Raw genomic sequence first — 20,582 nt, 5'->3', positions numbered from 1 at the left:
TAGTGAGTAGTAGAGTTTGACATTGCTACAAAGAGGAAGGGGCTACAATAAGAGGGTTTGATGGTGGTTTTGAATGAGCTAGAGATGGAGGAGAAATAAGTAATTTTCTTTAAAGAGAGGGAGATACAGAGGATTAAAACTTTAATGGAGAACCTTAGAGTGCAATATTGCGGCCATAGCAAGGAGCAAAGAGGTGGTTGATAGAGTTTTTGTAGGTGCTCCAGCCATGTGAAGCTTGGAGATGATGAGCTAAGAAGGTGTATATGAAAGGGTAAAATAGGGTTGGAGAAGTTTACCCCAATGCTGCAGCCATAGACATGGAGAGCTTGTAGATGATGGGCTATAAAGTGGTAGAAGAAAGGTAGAAGAGGTGCTTGGTACAGTCTCCACAAGGGCTGCAACCATGGAGATCTTGCGGAGAGAGGACAATGAAGGTGTAGATGAAAATGGGAAAGCACGTAGAGAGAGAGTGTGTGTTTAGATCGTGAAGAGCTATGGAAAGCTTCCATATGTGTTGCAACCATAGCCATGGATATCTTGTAGATGATGGGCTCAAAGTCTCCACAAGTGATGCAACCATGGAGATCTTGGGGAGAGAGGACAGTGGAGGTGTAGATGAAAACGGGAAAGCGCGTAGAGAGAGAGTGTGTGTTTAGATTGTGAGAAGCTATGGAAAGTTTTTATATGTGTTGCAGCTATGGAAATCTTCCATATGTGTTATAGCTATGGAAATCTTAGAGAGAGAGAGAGAGAGGAGGAGGAGGAGGAGGAGGAGGTAGAATGGAGGGTAATGGCTGAGAAATGCAGATTTTGGTAAAAGAAAATAGATATTTAACCATGTATTTGGTTGGGGGAGCTTTTGGGGAGTGAAAAAATGAGATTTAGCGATTTTTTTAAAATTTTTAAATTTTAGGGTTACTTTATTGACCGCCCATGAAAATGGAGGGAGAACCATTCACCCCACCCCCCCCGGCCCCTTTTTCTCTCTCTTTCTAGGGGACAAAGCTATAATGAGGGGAACAAATAGGCCCCCATGCCCCCTCCTATCCTACTTTTTTGAGGCTATTGCTATGGCCACCACCCTCTTTCTATTGGTCCATGCTTAATCACCCCTTAAGCTAAAGGGCCCTTTTGGGGTTCATATTTTTCTTAATGTAGTTTTAGAGCTGAATTTTCCCATTTTTCCTAAATCCAAACTTTTAGGGTACCCAAAAATAGTTTCAAAAACCAAAAGAGTCACAAATTCCTGACTTCAGAGAGACCCAATCAATGGCAAAAAGGGATAAGTTTTACTAAGCCAAAGTGGTCTTGTCAAGGACTATCTTGAGAGTTTTGAGTGAGCCTTGACCATGACAAATCATCCACCACTAGGATTCTCTACTCCATTTAGAGACATGAAAAACGCTGCAATGCGGACAATAGGGGGATTATGAGAATACATAGAGGAGAGGCTTCCTTTGATCAACAAACCGAATGTGATATTCATCAGAACAAATGAAGCCATGAGAGTTCTTACAAATTATGCTCATGAGGGCTTGTATAGGTTCACAAATGGGGATCCATATATCTTCTACGAGTGTGTAGAATCCTATGCCGGAGAGATGCCATTCCATAAGAATCTCTATGCGTTCACGTATACAGATTCCCACGGAGTGCAAGTTTTGATGGTAGATAAGTATGGAAGAGTGTTTAAACTTGTCGATCCAATTGACCTAGAGAGATATACATATAAGGTTACTCCAATCTCTACTTACTTTAATCCAATAACGATGCATGAGCTTCTCGCTCAACCTGGAGACGAAACAATGGATTTTCCAGTATGTTATGCAAGCCGACAGTTAAACAGTGCGGAAAAGAACTACACAATCACCAAACGAGAAGGGTTAGAAATGATTTATGCTGTAAAGAAATTTCGGCATTATTTGCTCTCAAACAAATTTGTGTTCTTCACACATCATCAAGCTCTTTTGTATCTGGTAAATAAACCATGCAATACTGGGAGAATTGTATGCTGGTTTATTATATTGCTAGAGTTTGATTTCACAGTGGTGGTCAAAAAGGGTAAAACTCATCTACGGACGGATCATCTTTCAAGGATACACAATGGGGAAGCTCTTGAAGGAGTAGATGATGACATACCAAATGCTTATTTTTTCAATGTTGAAATGGTACCCAAATGGTCTCAGAAAATTGTTAGCATTCTTTCCTTTGTAAGTAGATTTGATAATACGGAGTACAGATCCAAACAACAAAAAATTCAACAAACAATTCAACAATCTAGGATTGGACCAAATCCTACGATTATGTATAAATCCGGAAGAATTCGAGTGCTACCTTGAAGAATAACATGTCCAGGATTGTTTATTTCATTGTTCAACAGTGAAAACACACCAGAGACTGAAACAGTTAGAGATTTATTGGCCAACTATGTATGCGGACACACATTCTTATGTTACCAATTGTAATATATGTAGTGCCAAACGACCAGTGGATCACGCAACATTGTTTCAGGTAAATATTGCACCTGCATGGAGTCAATATATCCTTGATTTCTTAACCACCATGACGTTTCCTGAGAACATAACAAGAGCTCGGAAAAAATCTATAGAGCTGGAAGCCCGTGACTTTCGGTTAATTGGGAACCAACTCTATAAGCGAGGAAAGGACAATCAACTTAGAATCTGTGCAAGTGAAAGCGAATACCTGTTGATTCTAGAGCATGCACATAGCAGAATAAGTGGAGGCCATTTTTCGGGCGATAAGACGGCAAAAATTGTCTTAACCGCAGGAATATGGTGGCCTACATTGCACACGGATGCCGAAGAGTTTGTAAAGCGTTGTGACGTATGTCAACGCACCAAGGTGCCGATAAAGAGAGATGATATGCCACTACGGCCAATGATGGGAGCAAGAGCATTTGCAAAATGGGGCATTGATTTTGTAAGACCTATCTCACCACCTGCATATCGCACCCATACCCAATATATCATTGTGGCTACGGAATATCTCACAAAATGGATCGAATCCAATAAGGCAACGCAAAAAGCAGATGCACGGACCACTGCACAATTTTTGTATGAGAATGTTTTTGTACGGTACGAGTTACCTATAAAAATTGTCAGTGACCGTGGGACACATTTTCTCAATGAAGTCATTGAACATCTGCTAGAGGAATTCATGGTCATACATAGGAAATCTGCTCCATACCATCCACAGGCAAATGGACAAGTTGAGGCCACAAATAAAACACTATTGCACGGTTCTTACTAAAATAGTGTCAGAGTCAAGAACAGATTGGGATCAATAGCTACACTCAACACTATGGACATACAGGGTAGCTTACAAAACATCGATAGGAACAACACCGTACAACATGGTGTTTGGCCTAAATGCTATACTACCCATAGAGTTTTTAATTCCAACTCTACGAGTAGCGAAATTCTTAGAATGGATAGGGCATGAGCTCTCTTGAAGAATAGATGATCTTGAAAATCTAGATGAACTCCGCTTGAGAGCTGTAGCTTCAATCTATGCTAAAAAGAGAAGACAAAAAGAGTTTTTTGACAAGCATGTACGCACTAAAGAGTTCAAAACAGGTGATTGTGTACTTGTTTATACTTTGAAGCAACATGCCAAGAAACTTAAAAAGCGAGGGATGGACCCTTTGTGATTAGTGATCTATCACAAAGTGGAGCTGTCAAGCTTGCTACATTAGCAGGTGAAGAAATGCCGAACTGGATTAGTGGATGTCGACTGAAGAAATATCATCTACCACTCACACAGGATATGCTTCAACAAATTCATCAAGGAAAACAACGAATGAATGAAAAACTGAGAGTACGAGAGGAAGCTCAAGCAGAAGCACAAGAAAGCATTGCAAAAAGAAGACTTCTACGACAACAACAACAAAGTGGAGCACCATTGCGAATCAATGCCATTCGACTGACGAAGTTGGATAAAGACACAGTGGAGCCAATAATTGCAGTCAAAGTGGGCAGCAATCAAGTTGAATCGACGATATTGCTTGATTCTGGAGCTCAAGCAAATTTGATCTCTTACGGATTATACCAACAGCTTAAATCCACAGGTCAACTTCATCCTACTCCTCAAGTGATGGAAAGTAGTACATCACACCCATTGAAAACATTGGGATGGACTATATTGCATGTACAAATACATCAATATATTTACCCACACAAATTCTATGTGGTAGAGGTTGAAAACACACAACACCCAATGATGTTGGGACAACCTTGGCAAAAAGAGTACAATGTGCAGATAGATTGGGATGCAAAGGCAGTCAAAATTCAGCATGCACAAGAACAACAAGTGATAGCCTTTGCTCAGCAATACCGGAATAATCAGTTGCAAGCAATGCAATCATTGGAAAAAGAGCCAAAAGCAAGAATGCCACCAAAGAACAACATGATACCAAATGCCAACAAACAGGTAAAAGCAAACCATGCTACCTACATACATACGAAGTCACCGGCCGCAGTGCAAAGTTCTAGGTTACCAAAACAAGGGAAACAAGTATGGATGCGGAAGGATAGAAATGACATGGCAGACAAGCAACAATGCAAAGAAAGAATTCAACCCAAGCAGATAGTTCAAACAAACAGCAAGGGCATAAAACAAATATGGATCCCAAAGAAGATGCTCAGCAATAACCCAAATGTTACTCGCATTTGGATACCAAAACAAAAGCAAAAGAAACTCCCTTCAGTACAAGCAACAACGGAAGTTAGACAGCTGCATTTGAAAAACGACAGCCAATATACCAATGGAAAGCAAAGGAAATACGGTCCAAGGCCATTCCGGCCAAGCCAATCCTCTCCATAGAAACAACTACGGCTATATCAACAGTAGCGGCAAAGAAATTGCATGTGGTAAAAAATACAATTAAACAGAGCAAATGGAGTCCAAGTCAAGAAATTTTTGAGCCTAAACCGCATCTCGCCAGAAGATAGGATCACATGTCAAATTTCATGAAAAGTGGTTCGGGGACCTCCATTATAAGAAATTTTCACCTCATTTTTAGCTCATTTTCACTATTGACTTTGTGGAGAGAGCTTCTGTCACCTAGAGCGAACGGACCTTCCAGCAGCTTCTACGATGCGCACGACTACCCAATGAGCTTCATACATGAGAGGTAGGCTCACCACCTTGAGCTTTTCGCGCATATTTGTCGTTTTGTCGCGAAAACTAGCGTAGGGTTCACACACAAAGCGGGCAGTAGAGAACTACAAGTAGAGGCGTCGACCTAATGGCTAACCCAAAAGCAACAAGACTTCATCGGCAGCTTACCCTAGCATAGGAGACCAGTCCTGGATGTCCAAAGGCAGTAGAAAACCATCGGGAAAAACCCTAATTCCTAGAATCCCGCAAGAGGCCACCAAATGGGAAATCGGCGAAAAGACAACCAAATGCTACCAAAATTCATGGGTAGGAGCATCTCGACATGCTCGACAAGTCTATGTGACCCGCATGACCAAAAAATGACCCGAAGCGGCACTAAACTTCAGAAACGGCATCAAACACACAAAGCGTCAAATTGCTCTCGCAGCCAAACCGCATGCTCGTTTGCCACCAAACTTCACGAGCGGCTTTCCTAGACCATCAACAACCAAGTCCTATGGTGGTAGACCACCACAAATCATCGAAGATATGTAAACGCAACCACGGGTGCTTCTAGAGCGACAAATTGCCAAATGGAGCTCCGGTGAAGCCAAAGTCGACAAAAACCATACGGCAAGGATCCCAAGGGGATCGGGAAGCTATGGAGACCAACATCAAGAAATTTCATCTCCAAAAAGCACTCCAAAAGTCAGAAAACGGCTCGGAGGCTCTGAAGTCCACACAAGGAGTTACTCTCTATCCATTTGACTTTTTTGTTGAAATTAGGCTTAAAAGGGACTCAGGGGGACCAAGGGCAGGCACTAGGAGCACAATCCATGAAAAAAACATCAGGAGACATCCTACGCGTAGGATGTCTCAAGGGTATTTATGGGCACACATCCCAACATTTTTCATCATACACATTTTCTAAATGACTTTTACATACTATCCATCAAGTCTCATCACATTTGGACCAAAATTGACCTCATATGCATGAAGAAATGCAAAGTTAGGGCATAGAGGCAATAATGGGCCATAGACCTACCAAATCTTGTCCAAATCACATGAAACTTGCACAACACATTCACCAACACATCAACAACCAATTTGTGTGGTCAGAAGCAAAAATTGGTGAAGTAGACATCCTACGCGTAGGATGTCTATTTGACATTTTTGGCCTTCAGAGGATGGTTGTTCATTCCAGATCCAATCACCTCATCATCAAGAGCTCATATCAATTTTGAAGCCATTCTAATCATTTTTTACCCCCAACACCTTCAAGATACACTTTTTGAGCCCAAAAATACTACACAGGCTCTTACAAGCATCAATCCTTGTCCAAATCCAAATCCAAGAGCATATCCATGTTCTAGAGGCCAAGGACTACCCACAGAACAAATCTCATGTCATTTTGATGAAAAAGACATCCTACACGTAGGATGTCTCCAACATAATTTGGACCTTCTGTGCAAAGAGTGACATCATGGGAGCCAATACCATGGTGCAATGAGCCCATATACCAATTTTCAACCCATTTGGACATCATTTGCTACCTGTTATGGAATTTCTACCCAATTTGTGACCTAAAGCCTGAATCAGCCAAAAAAAAAACCACTTTTTGATGCCCAAATCCATATCCAAGCACATAGCCATGTTCCACAAGCCATGAACTACCAACATGTCAAGTATCAACCAATTCTAATGAAAAAGACATCCTACGCGTAGGATGTCTAAATGGAAATTTTTGGCCAGATTTGCACTGTGAGCACATGCACAGTTTCACAAGTTCCTTTTAAGCTTTATTTTCAATTTCCAAGTCATTTGGATAGTTAAAACTCAGTTTCTCAGCTAATATGAAAAAAACGCTAACTTCGGACTACTGAGTGCAACAGGATCTATGGCAGCCGTGAAGTCACCGGCAAAGAAGAAAAGAATGACCATCAAGGATTACCTAGAAGAAGTGGAACCCTTCGTCATACCAGAAGGAACACTGAAGCCCACCAGCCCTTGGATCCAAGAAGATCTGTTAGAGTCCAACGACCTAAAGATCTACCAAGGAGTGTTCAAAGACACTGAAGGGAATGTGATCGAGCTACCAATGCTGCCGCGAGAACTCAATGAGTTCGTAAGAAGCAAGATGGCCGGGTACTTGGAGAAGATTGATCTCCACAACTAATTTGAAGCAGTACTTGCAGGGGTGGACATAAAGAGAGTCTGGGAGTTTGTGACAACCATCAAAGAAGATGGAGTGGCCAAAGTAACAGATCTACAAGGCAGGCCAGAAACAAAAATAATCATCACTGAGCAGGTTGTAGCATATGCACTAGACCTCTTCAACAAGGGGGATAGTGTAATGAAAAGAAGGGATGATGTCAAGGTGTACAATGAGAAGAAAGGAAACTACACTTTTGAAGATATTGCCAACCCAAGAGTGGCAATCATGATCTAGTTGTACAACCAATACTTCCACATGTGTATGAAAAGGCCACAGAGGTACAGAATGCCGCCAGGTGCAATTGCCACGACATTCACTTGGGCAATGACGAAAGGAACCCCAAAGATAATCACTTATGCAGCGTATATACATGACAACCTAGTAAAGATGGGTAACAAGAAGCCAACATATATTGTGCCAAGAGAACGAATCACTAAGGTGATTTATGGGGCACTGCACGCAAAAGGAAGATGGCCTGACCCCCCCGTCTCAGAATGACTGGCTGCAGCTAAAAGAAGACAAAGAGGACGAGCCACAAAGAGCACCAAGGGTTGCTACAAGACTGAAAAGACGGCTAGAACCTGTTCAAGAGAAGCAGCTAGAGCAAAAGAAAGGAAAGAAAGAGTTTGCCCAAGTGTTGGTGAAAGAAACAAAGTCACAAAAAGCGGCAAGATTAGAGAGGTTGATGGAGAGCTTCAGAGCAGAGAGAGCCCTTAAAGGTGATCTGAGTGAACTTTGGAAGCCATCTCTAGAGTCAATGTCGGGATCATCCCGAAGAGTGCAAAGGGTCAGATTCGAGGATTATATCAAAAAATTTGAGATTCTTGATGCCGCATCAGAGAATATACCGCACGTACCTTTCACAGAGGAGGAAGCGGAGCAAATACGGCAGAAACTGCTAGATGAGCAAGAGAGCCAAGAGAGAGAATGAAAAACTAAAACCGACAGAGATTTAAAGGGAAACCCTACATCTCTACCAGTCAGCCCTAAACCCAGCCCACCACCCTCACCACCTCCTCACAGCCCTCCACAAGAAGACAAAGAGGAGGAAGACAAACACAAAGGCCAAGAGGAGCCCAAGAGAGACCAAAGCCAGGAAAGGGAAGAGTTTAAACCCAAGAGTGAGGAGACAAAGCCAAACGAAGAATATAACACATTTTTGGACCTGCTAGTTGCAGGGTACACAAAAGAAGAGGCTGCCACAGTTGCATTCGACTTGGCAAGCACAGGGCCTAAAGAACAAATGCAAGGCATCAGGCTAGTGGAACTAAAAGAAATTTCCATAGATACAATGGATTTGCACCCACCCTTCAACGACCGGGATGTGCTGATGACGAAGCTAACCGGGTTGAGAGCGCAGTCCATGGCTTCAGAAAATGAGATGGCAGCTCTCAAAAGCCACTGAAGTGAAGATTAAGATGGAAGTAGACACTTTGCAAAGACAGAGTCATAGGCAGAAAGAGAGAGAAGCGGAGATACAAGCCAGTCTAGCAAGGGCATTGCAAAGATGCCAGGCAATGGAGGAAGAAAATCAGGCAGCAGCACAAAGAATGCAAAGAGTTGAAGAGGAATGTCAACAACTCAGCAAATCACTGATAGATGCCAAGAGGGAAAGGGATAACCTGACCCTACAGCTGGCTGAGGAATCAAAAGAAGTTGAAGCCATGAGAAACGCCAAAGAAAAGGCGGAGATAGATCAAGAAGCCAGCCAGGATGAGGTCCTTGAGCTCAAGGACCAACTCAAAGTGAAAGATCAAACCATCCAGCGGTTGCACGCATCCCCTACCAGAGTCAGAGCTACTAGCTCGACTCACATCACTGCGAAAAGTCAACTCTATGAAGAACAGATGCAAGAACTTCAGAAGGAGCTGACTCTAGAGAAAAAGCAAAGATTGATGATGGCAGAAGGGTCTATTGTCATGCAAACAAGAATGGAAGAAGACCAAAAAGCCCTGTAAGAGGAAGTAGAAAGTATAAAAAAAAAGCTCAAGGAGGCGGAGAGGATAAACGCCGAATTAAATGACCTCCTCGTGAATATGGGCGAAGAAGCTGAATCAGCAAAAAAGAAACTACTAAAGCAGATAGAGGAGCTGAGAGGACAGCAAGCAGGAGAGCAAGAGGGCACAGGGCCAGCAACCAATGAGGGCATCGATTTAGAAAATGTGGCAGATCCGGTGGACACACCTATGCAAGAAGAAATCCTAGAAGGGTCCTCTCAAGAGCCACAAGATCTAACATAGGAGGAGGAAGAGAAGCTAAGGAAGGCAATAGAGGTGGAAATCAGAGAGACAACAAAGGAAGCCTTGGAGTGGGAGCAGAGGGTTTTCAAGTCCATGACCATCCAAAAGATCGACGCCAGCAACCTCAAGCGCGAATGGATTCAACCCTCTCTCCCATACCCATTGCTGAAATATGAAGCAGCCACCATCAATAAGCGGATAAGAGAAGAGCCGACCGTACCACTCTACAATGCAGATACCTCCCAACCAGAAGGGGCCAGGCTAATTGCTGACTCTCAGCCAAAATGGAGGAAGGCCTGGCTCACAAAGTACCCACAATACCTAATCCACTTGGTAGAGGCACCGAAAAACATCAGAGACAACCTCATCTTTTGTCCTCTACCAAGGATCAGGACGTGGAAAGCCCAGGAGATCTTGCAAAGGAGCCAACCCACTTGGCTGAATTACCCTAAGCTTTCGGGCTTGAAGGTAGGTGAGAGAATAAGTGTCCAATACATGGTGAAAACCCTAACGGGCGCCATCAAATTTTTCACTGGCTCACCTGACCTTACGCGCATCATGATGAAGAAAATTTGCAAAACCCTCTTAGCAATATTTGAGACATTCAAGCCAGGCCAGGTAATAGACAATATCTTCTTCTTCCAAGATACTTACAGATGCGCTTATGATCTGTCTGGTCAGCCTTCCAAGGAGGTGATACATGCGCTGTATCAAAGGATAATGTTTCTACCATCCTATCACCTCTAGGCCTTTGAAGAAGCGTTCTACACAGGCTTCTTCACAATAAACACTGATATTTTCGGCCCAACAATGATGAACCTGCATGCAAGATACGAATCACTGATCAAGATGCCTGAAACCATACGATGAAGAAGCAGATCAGCGGCCATGTCAGGGATGACATGAGCAAGGAGGGGGGGAGTGTTAGAAGCTGGACACACCCCAACGCAACTAACTACTCGAAATATTATTATTTTAATTATTCATTTATTGAGGAAACCTAATTTTTCACCTTGTAAATATTGGGATTCACAAAAGTTTCCAGATTGTATCCCAGTTTTGATAGATAGATGGAGTATTTGGTTGATTTTGGAACTTTAGGGTTTGAGAATTATAGGGTATGTATACCACTTTTTGACCTTAATGAAAGACCTTTTGTCATTTTAAAAAAACAAGTTTTGAAGTCTGTGAGTGAGCGTATTGTGTACGAGAGAGAGTGTGAGCTTTATCTTGACGCTATGTGTGCACCGGTGGTCGAAATTGAGTGCGAAGAAGTGCAGTGTGTTGCCCCCGACGAGAGCTACGCGTCGATACCTACATTGCGCGCGTACGGTTCGGTTTTGCAAGCTCCTTCTACGAGCTTCATCTTGTGATTGGATGAGCATACGTTGTCCGATTTTGCATTGCAACATATCCACACATTCACATTGAGTAGAACTACACATTAAGCACTGTTGATGTCGGAAACGAAGACCTGCAGATTTCGGCCAGCCATCCTACGTGATTTTGCACCGGGTGTTTTGGGTTGGGGTTTTTGTTCATAGACCTTAGGGAGAGCGACCTATTGGTGTTAGTAGGGTCTCCTTCAAGTTCTATGGTGTTTCGAGATTGTTTGATGGGTGTTCGGCTCTAGAAAGCGTTGTAGGAAGTTTCCTCTTATGCACTCTTGAAGGCTGTGACTTAGAAAATTGGTAGAGATCTCTGTAGGAATTAGTTAGGAGTCGGTCGAGTGTAAGTTGACACCTTATGCTTGCTTCCATGCGCTTGCGGGTCAAGCTTCTTCCTTAGCTGACATTATATGTTAGGTGAGTTCTCGCTATGCTGACGTCCATCGCGGCGTATCCGTCCAACAAAAAATCATGAAGAAAATGGGCCCGCAATGCCGGCCACATAAGTCTTGGCTCTCCTTCCAAAGCATAGAACCATGTCTTTGCTCTTCCCCGCATCAACATCGGAATCGTTTGCATTTTGCTATCTTCATTTGGCATATGTAGTAATAGCATATACAACTCGAAATCTACCATCCACTCTTTCTGATCTTCTTCTCCGGGGGAAAACAGGTCCATAACTATGCGCTACCATCTCTCCTTGATGGAAACAACCGTCTTCGATCAACACCGACGAGAAACCAGCTACTCCAATGGGGGCACCAGAAGATGGAGAGGGGGAATAGGGAACACACCCAGCACACAAAATGTTTGCCTCTCTATAGCCCAGGGATTCCACAGGACCCCTAACCTCTCTAATAACACCTTCAAATTGGCTAATTTGCACTAACAATTCCACTTTAGCATACCGAACAACCGCCTCACACCTTGCAAAAAAACACCTTTCAACACAAACACACCCACACTGCTCAACTCACCCTTTCCGGCTCACAAGACACCCCAATTTTGCCCTCTTGGTGACACCTTTCAAGCTGCAGGCAACCCCTCTACAAGCACCGGCAAGTACACAAAGAGCGAGAGAAAGGGAAGGGGATGGGGAGAAGCAACACAAGAAATAGGGGCTAATGTTTGGTATTATTGCATAGAGAGATAGTACAATCAAGTATGCAACTCCAATGGCAAGCTTGCAATACACAGGCTTAAAGACTCCAATAAGTCTCTCTGGTAAAAAAAGTCCTCAAAAAAACACTTCTATCCTCTTTTATAAGGCTTGGCTACGTCTACAAAGAAAAAAACAAGATCTATCTAGCTCGTACAATTAATTGGAGCTTCCTTTAGAAATTTCCTTGCATGGCCACCACTTGGCACTTTGGTGTTTGGTATCTGCATGGTGCCTCTATGCTTTGTACGCTCAATTTGCCAACCTTGTATTTGCAATTTTGGATACCTCTTGGATAGGCTCTCTCTCTCTATCTTGTTTTCACTGCTCTTTGTGGCGGGCTAAGCCCCTTGAACCTTCTCGAGCTTGCATCCCCTCTCTCTGTCGTGGGACACACTCCCTCCCCTCCATGGGCAATAGTGATGTCGCTATTGCGGGGGGGTGTACCCCTTTAACTTCAAAAGTATGGGCCCTTAGCGGGCGTGGACACTGGCCCTTACTGTTCACCGCGTCATCACTGAGCGAACAGCGTCGCCCAACAGGCGCAAGCCCGAACCATCAAATGTTGCCACCCGCACGAGAAAAACAATTGGGCTTCAGCCCCCCAGCACCACCGCGCAGAGCCACCACCACGCCACCATGCATGACCACCATCGCCACGCACTCAACAAGCTTGCACCCCCTTTGTGATGCTAGATGGATACCCACGCTCTGGCATATATGCAATGCCTCTTTGTTTCCCATCTACGCATGTGGGACTGTCTTATGCCACATGGTAGCACCACAAGGCCCCTTAAGGCTTTTAAAAAGTATAAGTGCCCTTTGTTTTCCCCAAAAAACATCCCATTTGATGGAATAAAACTCCAACCTTTTGCACTACTTGCCGACTGATCACTTACGACCCGATCATCAAGCCGCAAAACCCGGCATAACCTCATGTTGTCGATGGACTTCAAACCCATCCAATCTCATCGCCTTTCACAATTCTCCAAGCCCTCAAACTGAGGCCGCAAAAACTGATCAAATCATCTGCAATCAACTCCGGATAAGTGCACCCCATCTTTTGACTTCAGTATCTCTCCGTTTTGGACTCCGTTTGACGTGCAGTCAATTTTTGCTAACCCCGTATGATGCATACCCTATTGTAGAACTTTGTCGGGGCTCAAAAGACGCCAGATGGCACGATTTCCCATGTAGTCAGGTGGGCACCGACCTAGCCCCCGACAAAACTTCAACTGGCCATAAAATGCAAACCGTGGCTCTGATCCGCAATCTGAAAAGACAGGTAGGCTCCATAGGTCAAGCACTACATGTCTACACCCTGACTCCCACTAAGACCAACTGTCCCCAGTTGCCCTTTCTGACAAGAATCTGCAACACACTTAACCTTCAATCTTCATCAACTTGAGCTCTGTAGCTCAATTTGATGAGGCGTTTGGACCTACTCCTTCAACACTTCAAGCTCTTCATTCTTGGACTCAAAAGCTACACTTTGCACCTCCTTCATCTTCTCCCCAAATTAGCCCCTCATGGAACCTTCCTTGGCTTATAAACCGCATCAGTCATATATTTCCGTTGTTGCCTGTCAGCCCATGATCTTCTAGAATCGATACACTTTGGTTGTACCAGTGTGTGTGATCCTAATCTTCAGATTTGAGTGCTTAAATCATTGTTTTTAATCATTTTGATCATAGGAGAGTGTTCCTAGACTATAGGGCGACCTTTTTGGATAGTTCTGTTGCAATTTCCAAAACCTTTTTCATGATGGATTTTGATTTTGGTACCTTGTTGGGTTGCAACCATACTTGGTAGGATAGTGCCCCTAAATGTCCTAGACCTCCTCCTAAAGTTTTGTTGCATTTTGAGTCCATTCGAGTGCCAAAATGGCGTGATGACCTAGAGCTGTGAGAAAGGACATAGGCTGATCATTGAGTGTTGGTTTTCTTGTAGATTTTTTGTGTTTGCTTGTTAAGGTTCACCCCGGGGGATTCACCATGGAAAACTTACCGCACCATGTAAGTACAGGGGGGGGGGGTTTACAAGTTACATAAGCGTATAAGTTAGGGGCAGGCCCCCAAGAATTTATCTCCCAAGCTTAAAAATAAGGGAGGGAGGTATCATATTTAGGGGTGGGGGAGAGGAGAGAAGTGAGAAAAGGAAAAATAAGAGGAAGTTTTTGTGTTTCAAAATCATGGATTTCAAAAAGAGTCTGTCCTCAAACTTGTGAGTCAATAGCTACAAAGATACATGCAAGAACTAACACTACTTTGTATCAATTGCTTGTTTTGTGATTATAGTTCATTTGTTGAGGGATGAAAGCTATAAAGAGTTTGTATAGATGCAAATTTACACGAAGACCCTAACTCAACTTTATAACCATGTTCTTTCAGTAATTTAGATGGGCCACAATTGAACGAGTAGCCAGAATGCAAAGAGTTATTTACGTAATCACTCGATCGTAATTACGTTAATGAAATCCGTGACATCGATGGATATATTAGACATCGTTGCTTCAGACATATGATGCATGGTGCTACTATGAGGACATATGCTAGAGAGTATGCATCTGATGGGCATGTCACGTTTGAGTCTAGCTTGCCTTCAAACTAGTTTTTGTCTTGGGATAGCACATTGCCTATGCGTTTTCTACTATACGAGCATGTAGTTATTCATGTGATATCACGTCGTGATTTGTTTTGCTCTTTCTCTAGTGGGATACTTGGTTGTGTGCAGTTTGTTGATGATTCAGCATATGACATAGAGGGTGCTGGAGATGTATGCATGTCTTTACCCAGTGGTGCATTGCTTATGCTATGAGATGTACGTTATGTACCAGGACTCAGTCAGAGACTCATTTCAATGCGTTAGTTGTAGAGTAGTGGACATTGTGTACTGCTTGGAGAGAGGTCATTTAAGATGCATAGGGGATCGCTAGTGATAGCCAGAGATGCTAGAAGTGTTCTGGTATATCCTTTGCATATTTTTGACACACGAGGCGGTTTAGTATCTTTGTATTTGCAGGCATGTTTGGAGCAAGAGACGAGGCGTGTCTCTTTTGCGGATGTGCGGTATGGAGAGCAGGTTGTGCATTTGTCTTGTGGTGACGTTCACACAGACAGTGGTAACTATGGGGATGCATAACTTGATCAGTCATATGTTGAGGTGACATTAGTTGAGCAAGAGATCGATGCATTATTCTATGATACATCTGATACGTTTGAGGTGAGAGTGTCCTTCAGACAGTTGTGTGTGACTGTAGTAGTGGTGATTTTTTGTTTTTGCAATCATTCTCAGTAGATATACCTTTGCCAGAAAATGCTGACATGGTAATGCATAGTCTGGTGGTTTCTGATGAGGATGCATATGAAGAAGAGGTTGCGCCGCGACGGACATCTGTAGCATAGTTATCGGGCACTAACATAATGTGAATACTCAGGGAAGTGACTCTTCAACTAAAGCAGTTCCAAACACAACAACCTTTTCTACCATTCCCTGGTTGAAGCCCAAAACTCGCAGATGGAACACTAACCAAGGCGACCAAAGTAGTACGAACTTACTGGCCCCCGGTGGAACTTAAACAAACAATATCTCAACAATTGAAACTCTGATTGTCGATACAAAAATATCGACGTGCTCCACAAAGTGGTTACTTCATCCCCATGCATCCATATCAACTTTGACCCCTCATCAGCATAGCTTCCCAATCCGGTATGGATCTGCAAACCATCTCGCCTTCAAACTTCCATAACTTCTTTACCGTAGCTCCAATTGTTCAGTCGTAAAGACAAGCATGGAGAGCACGTCAAACACTACAAATTTTTCTTATAAAATCACATTTTGGCAACATCACTTACAACTTGGCTTGCAGGCAGCAACTCCATTCCTTGAAAATGAATGCAAATTTGGATCTTTCACCCCGTGTCCGCAAAGCGGCACGACAGCGTGACCAAGATCCTTTATGTCCTTTACCCTTGCTGTTGTCATTTGAATCGCTATCAAATATGTTGGATCTATTACTGGATCTAAATTCTCATTGGATGAACCACTCCTACTGGATCTTCTCTTCTTGTGTTTTTTTTCTTTTTTGGCTAGTTGCTCTAATTCGAGGGCCCTCTGCACCAAGTCATTGAATTTCTTTGTTGGTGCAGGTACTTCTTGTTCTGTGAGTTTCTTACTATAGAAGACATTCAAGAACCATGCTCTCATTCTCTTTTCAAAAGGAGGTTCTTACAATCGTGTGGTCAACTCCTTGATTTTCTCCACATAGCTTCTGACAGGTAATTTTCTTGTTTAATCAAATCCAGCTCACAGAGTATATCCTCATCCCCTCTATTGTCTGAATACTCTAGTCTAAAAGCTTTTAGTAATTTGTTGTATGACTTGAGTTGGCAAGTTGAGTAATGGCAATACCATTTTTTGGCAGTCACTTTCAGCGTTTGGGGAAAATATTCCCCCCACTTATCCTCGTCAATGTGCCTCAGCTCAGCATAAGCACATTGACGATTGAGGATGAGTGGGGAGAATATTTTCCCCAAATGCTGAAAGTGACTACCAAAAAATGGTATTGCCATTACCCAACTTGCCAACTTAGCATAATGTTCAAAATCTTGGATATGAACATCTCAATCATCTTTCTTACCTCCTTTGAAGACTGGAAATGAGATTTTCAATGAGGTATTAACAGTAGCTTCTCTAGTATTTGTGGCTTTCAAAGTATAATGATGGTGTTTGGATTGCGGTTTACGATAATGATCAGTATCAGCTTCCTAGTGACCATCTTTTTGAGTCTCTGTCATAATAACTAATATCTAATTCTCCTAATTGATTTTCTCATGTTAAACTGATCATTTAATATGAAGAAGTTCCAGGGGAGAAAAAGCTAGAATATTGGTTAAGCTGGCACACCGACCACAGTAGGGATCCAAAGGACGGAAAATAGGGATCCAAAGGGGTGGCTATCTACAAAAGAGCAATGTGTAACAATGGGCTCGAAAGACCTTAGGGTTCATCCCATTAAGACTTCCAAAATGCTAAGGTTCCAAAATTCAAAGGTCAAATGGTCAAGCTTACTGGAATTGGATGCTTAGTGAGTGTACAAAAAGTCTTAAAGTGGTCCTAGATTGATGGGGGCGAGCCCTTTTAGTAGGGGATGAGAGAGAAACACACACACTCATGCAACCCCCTTTACACAAAGGGAATAAGGGACACATGTCAGCTCCCTAGCCCAGTTGCTCCCAAGGTGCACTCAAATCCTATTGGATGGCCATAGAGGTGGACCAATGAGAATTAGGCTAGAGTAAATCTAGTTTAATTCATTTAGAAACACTTGATAAAAGAACCCATAAGAATTAAGCTCTCTAGAAGACTATTGGACAGTCTCCCAAGGGGTCCAATGAGCATTCAGCAGCACAATTGCTTGCCTGCTTCCTATTGGCCAGAAGACAAAGGGATCAAATGAGAGTTTAGTTGCATTATTTAATTACCTAAAGATCTCACAAAAGGGAAAAGGGGGACACATGTCACAAGGCTATCACTTATGCCTCTTAATTCCTATTGGCTAAGCTTGGAAAGGTCCAATGGGAAGCCAGCAGGAGGAATTAGCAAGAGGGGTCGACCAAGATGAGAGAGGGGGCTGATTTGTGAAGGCATTATCACACACACACTCACACAATTCGGATGTGTGAATCAAGAAGACTCTCTCTCTCTCTCTCTCTCTCTCTCTCTCTCTCTCTCTCTCTCTCTCTCTCTCTCTCTCTTTCTCAAGCTTTAATGGAAAGCTCATCATCTACTCCAAGCTTGGAGAAGGGAGGCCTACACCAAAAACTCTTGGCTTTATGATGCAAATCCAACCAAGATTCAAGCTTCAATGCATGCTCATCTCCTCTACCATGCTAATTACTAAGCTATGCTAAGCTTTTATGAGTGATTATGTGAGGAGATATACTTCTTTCTCGTAAGACTACTCCTTCCTCCTCTCAATCTACTCTCATACCCTGCTAGCTCTCACCATCTTTGAAGGTGTGTGAGGTCTTGGGTCTGAGACCGTGAGGGAATTAATGTTGTGTTTTATAAGTATTTGCTTAGTGCTTGAAGCTCCCATCTTCATTGCAGGAACACAAATAATTGTATTGTGAAATGTCTCCCTTGATGGGGGAAACCTATAATACAAATTCTTTTGGAGGGGGGACTAAATCCAGTCCTCAACTGTTGTCAATAGCTTAATTTCTCTCTCTTTTGAAGTATTTTTTATGCCTATCTAACTAGGTGTTATGCTTTTTGTTACTCTCTCCACCCAAGCACTCTTGTTATGCTCATTAGGAATCTATTCTAATGAAATGCTCACTATGTTCATGCTATTTTCCACTGCACACAAGTTTCTAGGCCATTAAATGTTACATTGGTATCATAGCACAAGGTTTCTCTTTTCTAGATCAAGAAGGGAGGTCCTCAAGCTAGCTATAAATGGTTGTTATTATTGATTGCAATTGAGTAAGTAGAATAGGGATTTTTCAGCCTTGCAGTACGCCTACCTTCGTGCAGATAACGGGGCATCACTGTCGAGAGCTATGGTCTTCATAGTGCAGTCCTACGGGGCTTGCCTACGGCTTAACCACTATTGAGCTATTAGAAGCTTGACAGGAGCCGGTGTTATTTTCATGTTGAAAGACCCTCTCTTCCATTCCTTGCAATTAATGGTATTCGAGCCAGGGGTACAGTAGCTTGAGTGCTTTTCTAAAGGGGTAAAGAGGAGTAGCAACTAGGGCTTGAAGTGCCAAAGTACACCTAAAAGTTGTTAGAATGGTTGTCATAGTAAAGAGAGTGAAATTAATGTTGATAGCTTTGATTTTGCTAATGAGCAGGCTACTAATGATGCCCCTATGCTTGTTAACTACCTTGTTTCTAGGCTTCAACAGGCCATGGGCAATCCATCCCTCCAAAGTGAAGTACAATGGCAGCTACATGCTCATGGGATTCTCCAAGCTCCCCACCATGAAGAGAGAGTACCTAGGAAGCCTCCTTGTGAGACTTCCAAAAGAGGCCTCTCTTCAATTCGGGAAGAAGAAGAGGATCCATACCAAGGGCTCAAAAGTCTACTTCTTGATGATGCATCTCCTTCCCAAAGGAAAACTCAAGAGCCCCCACCAAAGGAACGAGAAAGAAGTGAGTCTCTTGCCACTTCAACGGAGATAGCTCCACGAAGATGGCGGACAAAACGCTCTTCATCACCTCCAAAATGGAGAAGACCATCGCACACTTCTCCACACCATAATTCAATGAGGGGTGACAGAAAACAAGAGAAGAAAAAGACGAGAAAGAGGTCACCCTCTTCTCCATCTTTTTCATCCTCTTCCTCTTATGAAGAAAGTGATGGTGCAGACAAATAGGACTAAGGCAAGAAAAAGGTGAGAAAGAGGTCACCCTCTTCTCCATCTTCCTCAAATTCTTCATCTTCTGAAGAAAGTGATGGTGCAACTTTAGAACCATCAAAAAGAAGAGACCATAGGAAATCCTATGCCGCACGGAAGAGGACGTCCAAGCTCAAGAAGTTCAAAGAGGGAGGAAAGAGCATCTCTTTCCTTACCTACGATGGCACCTTTGGTGCTACGGACAAAGTCTTGGCTTTCATCCAACAATTCGATGCAGCTTTGGGAGATGAGGGCTTAACGGAGTCCTTTAAGCTACCCCATGTAGCTATGCATTTTCAAAATTCCGTCAGGCAATGGTGGTCTAGCCTACGGGCAAATGGTGAAGCTCCACGAACATGGAAAGATTTAAGAGCTTCCATTATGAAGCAGTTTTTGGCCACCGATACCAAAGAAAAAGTACTCATCAAATGGAGAAGCTTGAAGCTCTCTCCCTTTGAATCCATTAACAAATATGTAGACAAGTTTTGGGACTTACATCTCAAAGCCATTGTCTTCAAAATTATGGATTTTGGAGAGCAAAAACAACAATTTTGTGCGGGCTTAACTGAAAAAATGGTGGAGTATGTTAACTCCCAAAGGCCACGCACCATATCTACGGTTATACACCATACTATGGTTGCTTCTCGAATCAATTTTCAAACAGGGGCTAAGAGAAATCCTAAGCCCACAAAAAACAAGGGTTCCAATGAGCCTAAGGGGAAGGAAAATGTCCAAAAGTCTCGTAAGGGCAATTCCAATAACAACAAAGCTAAGGAGAAGGGAGTTTACAAAGGCAAAAAAAAACTCTCTCCTGAAGAGCTTGAGCGTTATCGCAAGGATAACCGCTTTTTAAGTGCGGCGAGCAAGGGCATGCGTACCACGCTTGTCCCCCAAAACAACACCCACTGTGAGCCTCCTAAAGCTACCTTGGTCGAAATCCAAGAAGAGGAAGCTCACCACAAAGGATATCCTCTATGCCATGTTTGGGGAAAGGTAAGAGAACATGATGATTTTATTCTCTTTGACCTTGGCTCTACTCACAATTTCATATCCATA

This window comes from Adiantum capillus-veneris, chromosome 14 (assembly GCF_014529385.1).
Source record: "Adiantum capillus-veneris isolate H3 chromosome 14, ASM1452938v2, whole genome shotgun sequence".
NCBI lineage: Eukaryota > Viridiplantae > Streptophyta > Polypodiopsida > Polypodiales > Pteridaceae > Adiantum > Adiantum capillus-veneris.
This window is presented reverse-complemented; position numbering follows the sequence as displayed.